General features: G+C 39.3%; 1 protein-coding gene across 8 annotated transcripts in view; it reads right to left on the reverse strand.

The window, feature by feature from the left end:
• Positions 1 to 17257, reverse strand: part of LOC135312536 (ADP-ribose glycohydrolase MACROD2-like) — a 914210-nt gene that overhangs the window by 271885 nt on the left and 625068 nt on the right. The window lies entirely within an intron of this gene.

Raw genomic sequence — 17257 nt, forward strand, 5'->3', positions numbered from 1 at the left:
TAGTCTTTATCTATCAAATCTAAAGATGCTTTCATTACTTGGGCAGCCTTAATTTAATTTTCCTTTAAATTCCTAACTTGAGGGCTCCAAGTAATTTTTGTGAGGATTTAAAAATAAAAACCCATAAGCTGTACGAATAGATCTCAGTAGGTTAGATTAATAAAATGGTCTTTAAAGAGGTAGAGCTGCCAGCAGAGTGTTCAAGCAAGCAAGAGGGCTAGACAGAAACAGTCATTAAATTTGGCATACAGCTGCGTACATATAGCCGTTTTACATCATACGTCACCCCTCGCACCATAAACTGAAATGCAGACACTGCAAAAATTAGATGTGTCCAACTTTTTGACCTGGAACATTATCCTCCAAACTCATGTCATCTTTAACTCTTTCAGAACTTGTGCACTGCTAGATTAAAAAAAAAAAAAAAAAAATTCCCTCACCCTCTTTGAGTCATATCCCCAAAACATTAAAACATTATTCCCTGTAACTAGACTCTGCAAGGATTTTGTCCAGCAGCATGCATACTGTTTCAAAGTAATAGATGACAACTATCCAGCAAGAGTAGCAAGTAAAATAGTCAATGTTTGAGTAACACTGACATTTAGCGTGTGCTTCCTTTACACACATTTCTCAAAAAAAAAAGTTTTAAATTTTTTGAAATCTTTTTTTCCAGGTCCAAAATGGAAAATTAGCTAAGATCCTACAAGTGTTACTGTGGATACTTCCACTGCTGCTGGGAAAATATACTCTTATGACATTTAATAATGCTGCTGCTATCATCAAGGCATATGTCTTATGACACAAAGTAATGAACATTAATGAAACCCAAAGCAGGGACTTCCAACAGCCTCAGTTTCATCATATAAAATAACAGACCTCCAAGGAGACCATCTGCTTAAATTAGCTATATCCTATCTAACAAACCGGGGCTTTGCAAAAGAAATTCTGTATCCCGAGTGTGGTGGATCTGCCTGGATGTACAATGAACGCCATGCAGAGGGAGAAATGCGTATTTCAGACAACTGATATACCATTGTTTATGCACTGAATGGTTTATTTTCAGAACAATTCTCCCTCCAGCAAGATTTACTTTTCAAGCTTGTTTTTCACTCCCTTGCAGAAGGGGATTTGCCCTAAACTGTGATAAAGCACTGGTGATTTTATAGAAACTCTCCATAAACTTTATTTAGAAAACTGCTGCCGTACTAATTAATCAAATAGAAGCTTATCTAGAGAACTGGTGTTCAATTACTCTGAAGTAACCACAGTGTAAAGGAAATAGTTCAGCAACCAAAACAAGAAGCCTTGAATTCTGTGTATGATTTCAGAAAGTATCTTGAAATCCATAGAAGCCTTTTATGACCAGTCACAAAAAAAAAAAATCTAATTAGTATTTTAAACACATTTCTGGTAATCTTAATGAAAGGATTACGTTATGCAGAAGCAGGATAGAATTTAGCCTCCTGTGCCATACCCTGCATGAGCACAAAAGGCCCTGTGTCTCTGATTCTCAACAGAAAAACATTTTGGTTTATAGGACTGGGTTAAAGGGAGATAAAGTGAGATGGGATCTTTTTAAACGTGTTCTTGTGTTGTTTTTATCTCTAAGCTATGTTTGTCTGCCATAACATTTCTGGTCTGCTTCCATACACACACCCATCCGCCTTCTCCACTTTCCTTTCAGCAAAAAAGCAATCTCAGTGAGCACGTGAGAATCAAATTACTTGAGAGAAATGAGCTTGAGGAGCCTCACAGTTAACCGACTGCTGGAGCAGCAGCTCAGGCAATTCTGGCTAAAGGCTCAATTTCACAAAAGATAAAACAGGTAAAGTAATAAGAGTGACACTGGCCCATGTTACTGCAGTGAACGCTCCTCCAGAATACTGAAAAGGACAAGGGCACAGAAAGGCAAAGAAGCATTAGCTGTAAGGCACAGGCAAGTGGTGCCTCCGTAGGACATCGCTGGCTTTGGCTGGAGAACAAGAGAGGGTTGGCAGGCTGTGTGTCATGGATAGGTGTGGGGTGAAGCTTGTACCTACCCACTCAGGCCTCTAACTTGGGCTAGGCTTCCTATATCCTCCAGTAGCAAAGCTGACATTTTAGCAACAAATCCCGCTATGCCTCAGAAATGGTGCAGGCTGCCTGTGGTTCCTTAATAGCTGCTTCAGCAAGTGGAAGTTCTACTGCAGCCCTCTGCACTTTGCAGTGCCTGCTAATCATATCTCTCCATCTATTACCATGATCTACTCCCAGTCCTTCTAGTACAGCAAATCCTAGAAGCAAGCAGCTGCCATCTCTTGTTCCCCTCCCAGTTCAGGAGCCTTCCTTTAAAGTACAGATTTCTTCCTTACAGCTGATGCCACAGCAGGTGCAAGCCTGGTAACTCAGTAGAAATGAGGCTGTGCAGAAAGTCCTGCGTGGTTGGAAAGACATGGAGGGTGAAAGAGAGATCCCATGTGCTTGCATGGCCAGGGCTGAGCTTTGCTCTGCTCATTCAACATTACCAACTCTAGAAAGCATGTCAGTGTTGACTATCTCCATGTGCCTGTCCCTCTGGCCACATAAGAAAACACTGTGTCTCCAGAAACACTTGTTACTCCAAAATATTTGTAATTTAATTGGAAACTGTATGAAAGCTCTCAGGTCTTCGCCCAGTTTCTTTACAGCTAAAATGTCACTCTAGACAGGGCAGCTGCCTTTGAATACACCTTTAGAAAAGTGACCACCAGCTTTAGCACTGATTTGGGTACAAGCATTGGTCAAGCCACAGCTAAACTTAGAAACTTCCTCTCCTCCTCTTTGCATGTTGCCAATAGACATATACTTCTGCATGCACTCTCCAAGATGAATGACTATGCCTTCATATTCCCCACTACAAAAACCCCCATCCTATTACCATCACAGAAAATACACCTCATCTCAACTCTACTGCTTTTGGTATGTCCTTGCATAGCTATTGCCCACGGTGACAGACCGTGAAATCTTTTAAAGGTCTTCAACCGTATGGGCTTCTGCACCTCTTTCCAGGACTCTACTGCCTTGTTCCTGGAAATCATAACACCAACCCGAGAAATGGCTGCTGAAACATGCTGTACACTGTGCAACTTGTCGCAGTATTCACTGCCATAATTTTCCAGAGAAGGCATGATAAGATCTGGCAGCATTATTTGGAAATACCTGATATTAAATAAACACGCTGTTTTAGAGAGGGAGAACTGAGAAAGACAGTAATTGTAGAGATACACGCTGAAGTTCCCCTTACATTTTGTATTTATTCCCTGGAAAGCATTTGGTAAGAACATAAGTCCCCCTGTTTCATCAACACACAAAAAGTATACAATGAATTGCCTGATGTTAGACACGCCAGTGTAAAAGCTCGGCCTTTTGTGCTTGGGGGATTTAGCATAGAAACTTTCACACTGTTGTGAGTCTCTGTTACTCTATGCCTAAATTGTCTGTGTGGTATGCAAAAAATGTATACTATAACTTATTCAATGAATAACAGTGCAACAAGGATTTTGTGAGATAAAATTATTAGAAATCTATTTAAGGGACTCCCAAATTGTATGGAGATGCTGGTAGCTTTATCTGTCTCTCTTACTGTGCTCAATCCAATGCTGCATCTTATTAAAAATGTCTAACTTACAATTGGGTAATACTACCTCCCCTTGAAAAACCTATTAAAAAAAATCAGTACTAAATAATCAACCTTTAATATGATGTAGCTGAAGATTATAATACAGATTAAATCACTTAGGTTATAATACTAACAAGCAAACGTCAACCCAGAAAATCACTTCAGTAGCTTCAGCAGTAAGTGTTATAATTTGCCAGTTTAACTGAGATGCCTAATATTTTCTGTAAATCAACTCATCCTGGTAAAAAAAGGTCTGTATCTTCTTTTGTTAGCACAGCCTAAATGCTAGACAGGTTTTTATTCATTTAAAATATGCTCACTTCTCTATGGTTTCTGAAAGGCTCATCACCATCTTAATTTTCTTATTTGCCAGTTTTAATGGTTTCATTTTGAAGCAAATCAAGAGAAGAACCAAATGCACATCAACACAAATACTCATTAAGTGTTGCTCACACTTTCTTGGAAAAATATCTACACTGGCATGTTTGTGCATATATCACGATGCAACAGGTTACAGACTGTACCCGTGTTCTAAAATCAAACCTGAGTCCCATTTTTTAATCAGCATGACTGTCAAAATGTAATAACTTCAGTTTATTTAGTTTATATATTCATTGATGACATTTAATAATATATAAAGGGTGCTCTTCAAATAGTAGCTCAACAGTCACATTTTGACACTGTGAAAGTGTACTGAAAGCCCCCTCTGCAGTCAGTATGACAGGGTATTTCCACCATGCATCAAGTATTTACTATGTGGGAATCATCAGCACCAGATGGTGTGGAAAATAAAGACTTTCCCAGGTTTGTTTAAAAAAAGAGAGAAAAAAGAAAAACAAAGAAAAAAGGGTCTAAGCATTTATTCCATGTATGTTCTGAAACCAAGTATTATGACCGGGGATAGAAATGCTTTCTGAATTACAACAGGCATGTGAATAACTGAGCTTCATTATGGTCATATGGGTTAAGGCCAGCTATTGACAACACCCTAATCGTAACACTTCAGCCTTACCATTTTAGGACAATAAAAGGAAACAAATGAGATGCACAGCCCAGCCTGCCTCAGGTGGGGTTACTCAATACATTCACTTGTCCTTCAGTTGTGAAACTAGCAGCATAATCTTGCAACTGATCCTGTATACTTATCTTGTCAAAGATATATTTTAGTAGTCAAAATGAATCACTCATGCTATGTTGATTCTTATCACCATGGTAAATCTGGCCTGTTCAGAAGCACAGATAGTATTCTACCCACGAGCTTTGGTTGTTGCTATTTCTTAGCTTCCCCTCCCCTTCCCTCCCACCCTTTTTTAATATAATGATGATCATGTGGTGATTGGATAAACAAGCTGACAAGTTGCTGGCTTGATCATTCTTGTGGACACTCTCAACCTGGAAATCCCTTATTTGGGTCAGCTCCATTGAAAACTAAAGAGAAGAGCCATAAATCTTCTGCTAAATAACCCACCTTGCCTTACTGAACTCATTCAGCCAGAGAAAACCTTATTTGCTGTCCACTCAAAAAGTAACTCTCAGAAAGGCAGTGAAATTAAGTATTGTGAAAAGCAAATAACCTTTCTGTTATCCCAGTTACCCCAAGAAACAAAGCTGCACATATTCACTGCATCCCTTATAGACTATGCTAGAGTAATTAATTAGCATGCATATAAAACATCAAAGGAAAATGAGAATTTTTCAAAATGCATAAGCAAAATGTTCTTCTGAAGATATCATTATGTCTCAACTCCTCTCAAGCAAGGAACATGCCTTTTCATTTTCCTTGAGTGAAAAAAATTCAGCAGCAACAGGAAAATACACAGTTCCTGAAGAATGACTGCCAATTGCATTCAATCGTTGACAGGATAAAGAAGCAGCTGGTAGAAGATGGTTAATAAAGAAACCCCAAATAAGCATCTAGCAACTAATGCAAGAAACAGTTTATATCTGGTGTGATGCAGTGCACAAAGCAGGTATGAACACTGAAATGACAGAGAGCCCATCTCCATCCACAGAAGCAGACTGGGTAACTTGGTGATCCCCGCTTAAGTCAACCAGAGACAATGCTGGCACCAGGGCACACTATACACCTCATGCAAGTCAGCAAAACCAAGACAGGCTGCAGGCCAAGATGCACTGGCTCTCTTGACAGCAGGGCTGGCTCAGCCTCAGCTTGTCAGAAGAGATTTCCAGTGTGTGCGCGTTGCTATGCTGACTGACACTGGACTCTTGTCCAATCAGGATGGCAACCCACCTTCATCATCTACAACTCAGACCCTTTTTCTGTAGGAGTTGCAAATCCAGACTCAGCTTATGGCTGCGGTTGAAGGAAGTCCATTTACAATAAGGCAGCTAAGATGCAAGAAAGACCATGTCATTGCTGTTTTTCTGAAACACACGGTATCATACCATGCTTCACTTCACACTCTATGACACTGATACCATGAGGAAAATACCTGCCATATAATTGTCTTAAAAGTGTCAGCTGAATATAAGTGTATACTATAATTATTTAGGTCATGTGAGCAGATAGAGGCTTGTGCTAACAAGGTCTTCGGATTCCACTAAAGAAGGATTAGATTTTAAGTTTACCAAGCAGTTTGGTATTTGTTAGCATTTGGAAGAACAGAAAAAATTACTGAAAATGCATTTAAACTTGGGCTGCTGAAGAGGAACAGAGCTTCCCTCCGGGTGCCTTACTGCAGAAAGTATAATGGGATTCTGCAGGAGAAGTGCATATTTGCAAGAATTTAACTTTTCTGCACCAGTCAGTAGATTTTTATTAGAAGTCAAGATTTTGGTTTCATTCTTTTTCCAGCATTTATAGGGAGTATGCTTGCAGGGGGACCACATCATGGATAAATGAGTTCTCTAACAGCCTTATAAAAAAAATATAGCAAGCAATGCTTCCCAGAGAGTCTCTGAGTAAACTGCTTCAGAGCTGTGCTGTTTACTGTGCTATGTGATGGAGCTTTTCTGTCTGTCAGGGTATTTCTAATGCCCATGTGGAACATTAAGGCTTCAAGCTGAGCATATTAAGGGAAGCAGCAGAAAGATACCACAACACTAAAACGGAGAAGTTCTCACTACTCTGGCAATTAGCATTCTCATACAGTAAGAGAAAGTATATACCCCGCAAATGCAAGTGGGAGAGGCACTTACACAGGTAGTTTTGCAATTACAAAATCTACCTATGCAAGTGCAGATGCAACATTTGCGTAAATTACACAGCCATTTAGACACGTATGTAGCTGTTCAGGGGCTCAGGTACGTTGTTCTTAAAACACGCTATACACCATATCCAGAACTGCTATTCCAGAAACAAGTGTTGTACAGAGAAACGTTAATTGAAAGAGGTTTCAAAGTGTACATGAGCTCCTTAAAGCAGAGTATTTAATCTTCTACTTATCCATATATAGCAAGCAAGTTGGGTTTTTAGGGTGGCAACATAATACAGCAAAAGTAATTTGGAACAAAGTGTAAAGCACTAGTCAACTGTGAAATCTCCCATCACACACTGAATTGAACAGCAATGGGATATTGGCTTCATTGTAGTTATGATTCCAACAAGGTTAAACATTTATTCTACCCACTGATTTAAATAAAAATGCCTGGCTGTTCTCTACTGAAGCAGTGTGTAGAGAATCAATTCTACCTTCCTGAAGTGCCTCACTAATGCTTCAAGAGATAAAAACCAAACAAAACAACCTCCCCACACCTGCACCCTCTGAATTCTGCCTGCAACCGGTAGTTTTTCTAAAAAATGTGGTCCAACACAGTGACGCTTAACCTCTGCTGACACTATCTCAGGCCCTCCTTGACATGCAGTGCCCTGAAGCACTGAGGGAAGCTTAAGCATTCAGAGATCTGCTGTTCAGCAATAGGAATAAAGTAGCGATCCTGGACCTCGCAAAACCCGGTTCCCTATGGAAATGCATCTTGCAATTGACTGCAAACTCTAACTGAAGGCTCGCCTGAAGTTGACATATTCTTGACACGCCTCTCCTTGCTGCAGTCCCTGATGTCTACTAAGGCATCTGCCACTACAGGCTGGGCAGGGGGAGAAGGGGGAAAAATTGCTCTGACAGGTTCTTTCTTCTCCCTGCTGCAGGATCTTTGTCCAGACAGTGGGAGCTGGGATGAAGTGCAGCAGGTTGGGGCGGAGGAAGAGGAGGAGAGGAAGGGAATGTAGGACCTCTTGCCGCAAGATGTGGTGCAGGGTTTTGGGGAGGAGGGCTGAATGTGCAGAGACAATATCAGGGCTGTCCATCTTTGCTGGAGCTCTCAGTATTTTGACTAGAATAGGGAGCACATTGTGACAGGAGTTACAAAGTACCAGGACTTGGGGATACACGTGTGTATGAGAGACATGACAGAAGGCAAGCTACCACAGCACAGACCAAGCTCCCCCACAGAAGGGAGATAACAGTACAAAAAGTCTGAGAAACTTCAGACGTACATAGGCAATGGACAAAAAATACAAAGTCACATAAAGAAAACAGCCTGTGTTGCCAACCCAGTGCTATCCTTTAAATCACTTCCACCACATTTAATTGCTCTGACAGATGCAACCCAAGGACCTAGCTGGATTATCTAAAACCAACAGAGTACTTGGTGAAGGCCATACACGTACAAAAACAAACAAAATAATCTGCCATTATTTCTACTGAAGCATAGTTCTTATCTCCTCTCTAAGGGAAACCAAAGATTTCCTAAGAGCACATAAAGAAAAATCAGCTGAAACTATATACACTCGCTCCTCATCAAAAAGAAAAGGGAATCAAAGATGTTCTTTTATGCTTTCCCCCAAAAGACATATATGGAAAAAAGTTCTAGGGCAGGTTATGTGAAAAAGCAAGATACTGTGTGAGGCATATTTAATCTACTTAGTTTACTCTTTTTAACAAGTACATTATTGATTCCTGCTTTGTGCATATTATTCACACTGTGGACTTTTTTTCCATTCTTGCCTCAGGCAGAGATAAACCATACTGAAGGGTCACACAGCCCAGCAGCTATTGTATTCAGGAAATTTACAACAGCTCAAAACTGCAATATTTCCAGATAATATCGAGTTCAAAAAAGCCAGTACATTTGGGGGGGGGGGGGGGGGGAGGGGGAGGAGGGCATTTTATTTTTGATGCTTAATGGCTTCAGTTCTTCACTGTAGGTGTAGGGCGCTTCAATACTACTACAACACCCGCTACGTGAATATTGCTAAAACAAGTGCTTGTGCAGGGTGTTTGACTTGACACATCATTGCACCATCTCAACATTTTATGCATTAATTTTTTAAGAGGAAGCATTTTTTCCTCCTTGCCAAGATGCTGCTTCATTTCTGTAGAAGTCATTTGCCTGGCAAGAGGTGAGCTCCATCTGAAAATGCATATCCTTCTTTTTATCCAGCAAGCGTCACAGTGCCCCTTATTTGATTTTATGCTACTTTATGTATCAGCAACCAGCCAATCTACTCTAGATGTGTAACTTCATTTCAGGCTGTATTCCAGCAACTTTGTGAACAAAAATTACATGGAAGCCACCAGCAGCTATTCAAACTTCCTCTCAATGCTGCACTGAAAACTCTTTCTGCTTTTTCTGTTACCTGAGATCATAGCAATATACATAAAAGGAGATATATGATTAGAAAGAGTTTTAGGGATTGGATTAATGGGAGAACTGGTTTAAAGAAAGCATAAAGAAAACTTGAAATTTAAAATGCTGATTTCAGCAAACCTGACTGGTTACAACTATGCATCTCATACTTCCGATGCTCTTAGCAAGTCCTCACATGCTGAAGAGTATAGAACAAGTAATTGATGGCAAAAATAAAAAAATACCATAATCACTTGGAAAACTTTGACTCTTCATCCACCTTCTTTCTGTTTTTAAGGAGTCATTCACTCACTTGCTAATTACACATACCCACATTAGCACTCCCTTCTGGCAACACTTCTCCTGGGACTGACAATCAGCCCCTAGCATCAGTTGCCTTTTTAACCCACAACACTAGTTGACCAACAAAATATCCCAGTTTTCATCAGGTTCTTCAGTGGATCAAAAGACCACAGCATTAATTGTCAAACAAGTATTTTTTTAAAATATGATTTCTTCTAGTATCTCTAATTTGCATTTCACTCACAATTATGCATTTACTGAGTCTTGCATACTTCAGTCAAAAAGGAAATTAAATAACTAGTTAATGGCACTTCCAATCCCACAGATTCAAATCCAATTTAGTCTTGACATGAACTTTCGGTCTTATTAACACTTGTTTTAAATAGCATTTTCAGCATGTATTCTGGCAAGTTGTCAGTGTGGGGTTTGTTTGGGGTTTTGGGGGGTTTTTTTAATCATTATACAAGCAAATGTTTTCTGCTTTAGCAGGCAATAGAACTCTTTCTAATGTTTATAAAGGTTTAACAAATGCCAACATTTCTGGTTAATCCAACATTGGTAAATCTAGCTTTAAACTAAAAATATTTCATTTTGCGAGAGGACATTCTTCAGAGGGGAAAAAAAAAACCCATACATGTTTTCCATGTCATTTTGAACAATATTCAAATTGATACAGGAGAAAGAGGAGTGCCAATTGAAATTACAATTACTGTAGTCAGTAGCAATGCCCATATTTGAAAAGAAGGAACCTATGCTATGGTTGGTTATATCAAGCAGCAAAGGATATGGAAGCCTAAGAAATTTCTTTTGTCCAACAACCCAGTACAAATAAGAAGCTGATCTGGACAATTTAAATGTAAATTTCTTACCACCTATCGGACAAGTGAGATTAAAAGAGCACCACTTAAAAAAACCCAGGTCCAACCTGAGTCTTTAAGTGAAAATTGACCTCCCACCTCAATTTCCTTTTAAATGTGGCCATGTGGCAGCAAAAGGGGTGGTGTATTCAAGCACTTTATTCAATTTAGCTTGGGTATGCACTCAGCATGAGATGACACATGCTACGCCTGCAGAAAACAACACCTTTGAGACAGATCTCCACACTCCACGCCGCAGCCAAACATAACCAATCCTCTCAGAAACGTGACGTCCCAGGTATGTTAGCAACAGGTGTACAGAAAAGTATTTAAACTCATTGGATGGAGAAATGTCATTGACAACCATCAATGACACAAACTAGGGGATATACAGGATCTTTAATTAGGGGAAATGTGAAAAAAAGGTGGGTGAGTTCAGAAGAGTTTTTTACATAATTGAAACCAAATATGTTAAGAGTCAAGCTTACGAAGCAGCTTCATCTCATGTAATTTCCATTAATTTTATCAGATCAAAGGATCTTTCTATATATACAATTACATTCAAGATAGCTTGCATTAACACAACAGCTGCACATCTCCAAATTGTGAAAAATACCACTGCAAAATTGAGCAAGGCCAGGATACTTTCAGCAAATTATATAGTCTTCCTCACATGTCTGGGGACAGAAACCAGTTTAAAAAACCCCAAAACTGCGTGGAGAGAGAAAATTATCTCTGTATGGGACAAAATCTAGAGAAGTCAGGGCAATTCAGGCAGAGTTATAGAGGCTTTACCTCAGGTCTCCTCACAGGACTCACCCCTGGAGGGGAAAAAAAGCCTCTCCCAGCTCTACACCTTAAAACTGAAAAAGCCATTTCACAAACTCTCCTCCTCCCACTGCAGAGATCATGGAGAAGATAGCAAAGAATGTGTCTAAATTAAAATAAAATTAATAATATTTCCTGGTCTCCAGCTATGTTTTTGCTCTTGCATGGCATGCAGGTGTTGAGGCACTGGCAGCAGGGCCGCAGGGCCCCTGTGAGGAGGGCACAGGGCTGGCCCATGCCGGCTGCAGCCGGTTCTGGCCAGCTCCAGCACCCCTCCACAGACCACAGCCCAGCCGCTCCACAGTGCCAGAGGTGCCCCAGGGGAAGCTGGCTTTAGAAAGGGCAAAACAGTGCCCAACACTGAGGGGGAAAAACCAAAAAAGAACACGAGAAACAGCTCCACAAGTCCCTCTTGCATGAGGTGGTAGAGGATTTGGCAGTGATGTTGAGCCCTAAGGAAGAGAGGGGTGCGGGGAACACCTTTGTCCCTCAGTATCCAAACCTATTTTAACTGGCAATAAACTGCCACGTCTGTTTTACCCATGATGGTACTTGGCAAGTGATCGCCTTGCCTTTAACTCAACCCACAAGCTTTGTCATCTTATTTTACTCCACGCACACACAAACACACCCCCGCCCCCCCACCTGCTAAGGAGGAGGAGTAAGAGAGTGGCTGGGTGGGTATCGGGCAGCGCAGGTCATGCCACCACACTACCAGAGATTTCTCTATTGTAAAATATTCTACATATTCTATTCTTCTTTCACCAAAACACAGAATTTGAGAGACTGCAAAATGAAGTCACAATAACATGAAATAAAACTACAAAAAAGGCAGAGAACAGAAAATTAAGGCATGACAGTACTCATGCTGGTGAGACCAGCGTAACCAAAGCAGTACTGAGGGGGTGGGCGGGTTGTGGTAGGGGAGCAATTCTGGTTAGACTTTTCTAGTTAGGTATACAAAACTAACAGACTGTCATTCTATAAGAAAAAAAGCTGATAATTGCTAAAGAAAGGACCTCCACAACAAAACAGGAAAACTCACAGTACTAAGTCAAAACCAATGTGATCTATACCTATGTTTATTTTAACTATACATATTTCTCTATGAGCTTTGCAAAAACAATCTCATGCAGTTTGATGCTTAAGCAAATAAAATCTACTGAACCTACAGAAGCTACCTGGAGACAGGAAAAGAATAATGGTCTGAAAGTTTGTAGCGTTATGCCACTGAAAGACTGAACATTACTACTTAAAATTATTTCAGAAAGCAAAGGTGCAGTTGCTCTGTAAAGCAGTTAAGAATAAATAAAAATAAATTATACTAACACTGTAATAGGTACTAATCAAGCCATGTTATAACCACCATACGTCCTACACTCAGTATTTAACTTAAAAGTATTCTAGGAATAGAGAGAAAAAAGGTGGTGGACATCTGAATGAAAGAAGGATCTCCAAAATTCAGAAGGGTCAAAGAAGGAGGATTTGTATTCCTTAGAAAATAGGAGATTACAATTACCTCTAAGACACAAAAGATTTTGAACAAACAGAAAGACTAATTGCTGCAAAGTATATGAAGTTCATGCAAATACCAAAAGAAGGGAAATGAACTCAGATTAAGAAACTCCCTCTGCAATAGGAATTTGGGAAAAATTTCTCTATGAGGGTTGGAAGAGCAGGAAGGAGAAAAAAATGCTAATGATAGCAGCCAGACTAGCTTATGCAAACATTTTCAAAACTGGTTAGAAAACTATTTGAAGAAAGAGCTAGTATGCAATAATAGTGCCAAGTCAAAGGAGGAAACGATGCATGTGTGAGCTTCTGGGACATTTCTTGTGCTGAAATTTTAATATGGATCTTGTTTCCCATCAGTTCCCATCAGATTCCACATACACATTTCTCATGTTCTGTGTATGTAAGAGTGGGATACCACCACCAGCTACACACTGAAAATAACTGATGATTCAAAGTATTGAGGTACTTTTGAAAAATCAGTAAACAAATGAAAAAAGCCACATGTTAATTTTAACAAAGCAAGTTCAGAGAGTGGAATGAGATTGCCTTCTAAATGCAGTTTTAACAAATGAAGATGCTACCGCCCCAAGCAGCTCATCTCTGTCCCCCAGGAGTTACAGGCCACAACTCCTGGCATGTGGTGGCTGAGGGAACATGCAGGGTGTGCACTCTCACAGCAGGTAGAACAGGAGTAGCTAAATGGTGCTTAGATAGGACTGTCTGGGTGTTTTGGTGGTGGTGTTTTGTGTTGGGTTGTGGTTTTTTCCTCTTTTTTTTATTTTTGAAAGCAAAGTATCTTTTAAATAACTGCATCCAATGTGTATTAATGTGATGATACTGTCTTTAAGAGCTGAAAATTACAGACAGATAATTCAGGATTGGATTGAAGCACATGATTACCTCCTAGTGTTTATTAGATTTATTGTGAAGGAAGAGGAAGAGAGTTTCATCATCAGATCTGACATTTTTGGGGAAGAGTAGCATTATAATTTAGAGATCCACAGACATTAATGTATTTAGTAGGCAGTGAAAAAAACCAAGAAATAAATGCAGAGTATCCTAAATAGCAGGGATCATACATTAAAAGTTACAAAATTAAGACTACACATGAAATTGAGGCAGAACCATTTTGTTTAGTAAGTAGAAAACCAGTGAAATATGATGACAGTAAAAGCCATAAAAACAAATCATAAAAATAAGGAGATTTTAAAAAATTGTGGAGGTAAGAGAAAACATAAGACACTAAGAATGAGAAAATGTGGAGCCAAGGCTGAAATGTCTTCAGTGCAAATATCAAGGTGACCTCTTCCTAACCGAAAGCTTTGATACAATGAAACTTCAATAATTTATGAAAATTGGTCTATTAAGTGAACATAATTCATTATCCAATGCAATTTTTTAAAAGTACATAATTTCTTGAAATCATATGGAATTTAAGCATATGTTTATGAACTACAGAGTCCATGTTTTATTGGCATAAGTGCTGATGGAGAGACACTTCCATCTATTCCTTTTCAGAAAGTTTCAGCTTAGTTAAGGTCAACATAAATGCCAAGTAATCAACATGGGAAACTCAGAAGAAAGTCAACCACTAGGAAAAGAAATGTTGAAAACATGACACAAGCTAAGAAAGGATTCTGAAGTTAATTCTTTGCCATCAAATGCATGAAATTCCACAACATCACTGACTGCCCTTGGTGAGACAAGTTTGAATATGCTGGCATTACTGAAGAAATTCCATAGTAATGCAGTTAAATATTTCCATGTCACTTGTGCACAATTTTGAAAAACATCAACTGAAAATATACACGGGGAGTTGATGAAACCTTGCATATGCACATAAATTAAACAGCTAGAGATTCTTGTACATTCAGTTTGTCAGTTGTACATCCTCCACTGCTTGGTTGCCAAGCATGGTAAATAAAATCGCTACTTCTGACTACCTGTATTCAATAAAATGATGACAACTTATTAATCAGGCCACACAATAGCAAGACTTGTATAAGGTTCCACAACCTGAAATCCTCATTAGGAATGACATGGAAGCATTGCTGATATGCACCCTCATTACCTGCATCACAGCTGACTGCTTCAAATCTCACATCTTCCCCTGTGAAGAGCCTACTATGTATCTGTAAACTATTGCTTTACTGAAAACTAGTAAATTATAACTTAGGAAGTGGACAGCAAAATAAAATAGAAGATTCCTAGAGCACTGACCAGCATGGTCAGCATGGAAGTAGCATCACTATTTTCTTCTATATTGTATTTAGTACTGTGGAAAATGCAGCAACTTTTCCTTTCTTTCTCACTTCAAGAACAAGGCTCTTTATTTTTCTAAAAGGGACAAAAATCATCTTCTCTTAATTAAGCAATGCCTCTTTAGCAACCAAATTGTTCTTTTCTCTCATTCCTAAAGCTGGGGAAAAAACTCACAAACCAAACAAAAAACCCCAGCAGTCATGTTCCTAATGGCACTTGGCTAAAAAAAGAAAAATGTTCTGGACTCATAATGGTCTGCTATATTGTGTTTACAAGCTACAACAAAAAGAATGGTCAAAAACCTTTCAGTGGTATAATGTTTAGCACCTATTATAGGCACAAGTATAACCTTACAGTAATTAAAGATGTAAGAAAATTATTAATGTTCTGAAGCCATAAAACTGCATCAGTTTTATGAAAAGCTATTATGATTGCACTTTCTACAGCTCACAGCCTACACAGGGCAATTTATGCTGGTATGCATTCTGCATAAAACTGATGCTCATTTTTTTCCAACATTGGATAATGAACTAGTACATAAAGCTTAAACAACGCACCACACACTGGTCACCCCTGGAACAGTTGATTCACTCTCATCCTAAGGCTGCAACTGTTGTTTTTTTTAAGATTAGGTTCTAGATCTTCCTATTCTGTATGTTTCTCATCAGAATGCCCAACAGTTCACCCTGTCATCTTCTCCATTTTAGGAATACGCTTTTGATCATAAAAACTGAGAAACAGGAAAATGGATGCAGAAAACATGGTACCTGGCTGCCAGCTGCAACAATGTGCTACCATTTATACTGGCTCTTGTTTAGCTCAGAGATATCTGAACAAGGCCCTCCCCATGCAGGATCAGCATAGCATTATTCACATTGAACAGTACCTTCCTCATCAAGTGACATGTAAGTACTATTCGATCTGACTAAGCAAACCAGAATTTGGTTTTTGACAGATCAAGTCACAATGTGTGATGAAATATGCTATTTTCCATATGGGATACTTCCAGCTCCTTGAAAGTGAAGGTTTAATGTTCTTATTGCAGAGAGAAATGAAAATAGAAGGGAACAGAAAGGCTTCCACTGCCACAGCATCATACAGAGTAAATTATTACCCTATAAGTAATATTACACATTATTTCTGTTAAAGGGCTCTTTCAAACATCACAGAGAGAAGGGAAGGGGGGGGGAGGGGCATGGTGATAAGCTGCATTGTCCAAAACTAAATTTGGAAATGATAGATACAGTTTATCACCTAGTAATATATAGGAAAGTAAGCACTCCACTCTTTCATATATAATATATTGAAAGGAATAAAAAGGGACAGACAGACAAATCATCTACAAATCAGACTTTAAAGCAAAGTTCTTTCCAAGGAGCTAGGTACTCTTTCAAGAAAAAGTATCATAGCAAAGTCTTCTCTGCCCCAAATGAACTTTATAGGAAAGGTATGATAATCAGACCAGATTTCTCCTCTGCTGAAGTAGATGAAGTTAGAGTCAAAGGTAGTCTATTCCTTTAAATGCAATGGAATATTTCACAGCTAGTGCAAACCACTAGAGCTTCTTTGAAACCAAGGTATATTGATTATCTCCGGTGTGAATTTAGCTCTGTTTGCATTTTTAGTTACCAGATGAAAACCTAAAAATCATAGAAGTAGATAGTATAAAGAACATTATTACAAGTGGGTTGGTTAAAATAGGGTCTCATATTCCAAATATAACCCTAGAAGCCACACACGTGCTACACCATTCCAAGTAGTATGTAAGAAGAAAGCTAACTAGAACATCTACCAAAAGATCTCAAGTTTTTTCCATAGCTGACAGAGTAAATCAGATCTTTAGGCTGCTGGTTTTTTCCTTTCCATCCAGAATCAACCTAGGTCCCACTCCCTGGGACAATTTCACAGAGTAGTTATTGTCATTTAGACCTGCTAGCATAATTGGTGCTGTGACAGGCTTCTTGTGCAGTAACCAATATTAGTAAACAATATCCACCAAAGTCAAGGATCCACTTCAGTTTCTGTGGCACCAGACACAAAATCAAAATCACTACTCACAACATAATTTAGGTTGCGGTCTCTCCAGGGTTCTTGTAAGCCACCGCACAGTGACTCTTCCTCCTCGAGACTAATCCAGGTGATCCCAATCCCACAGAAGTTATCAACAAGGTGCTGAGTGGCACTCAATAACCTTTATCACACACACCAAACCCTAGCACCAAGAGCTAACAGTTGGTTTATGGGTGGTGCTGGTGACAGGAACACC

Source organism: Phalacrocorax carbo, chromosome 3 (genome assembly GCF_963921805.1).
Source record: "Phalacrocorax carbo chromosome 3, bPhaCar2.1, whole genome shotgun sequence".
In the NCBI taxonomy this organism is placed as follows: Eukaryota; Metazoa; Chordata; class Aves; order Suliformes; family Phalacrocoracidae; genus Phalacrocorax; species Phalacrocorax carbo.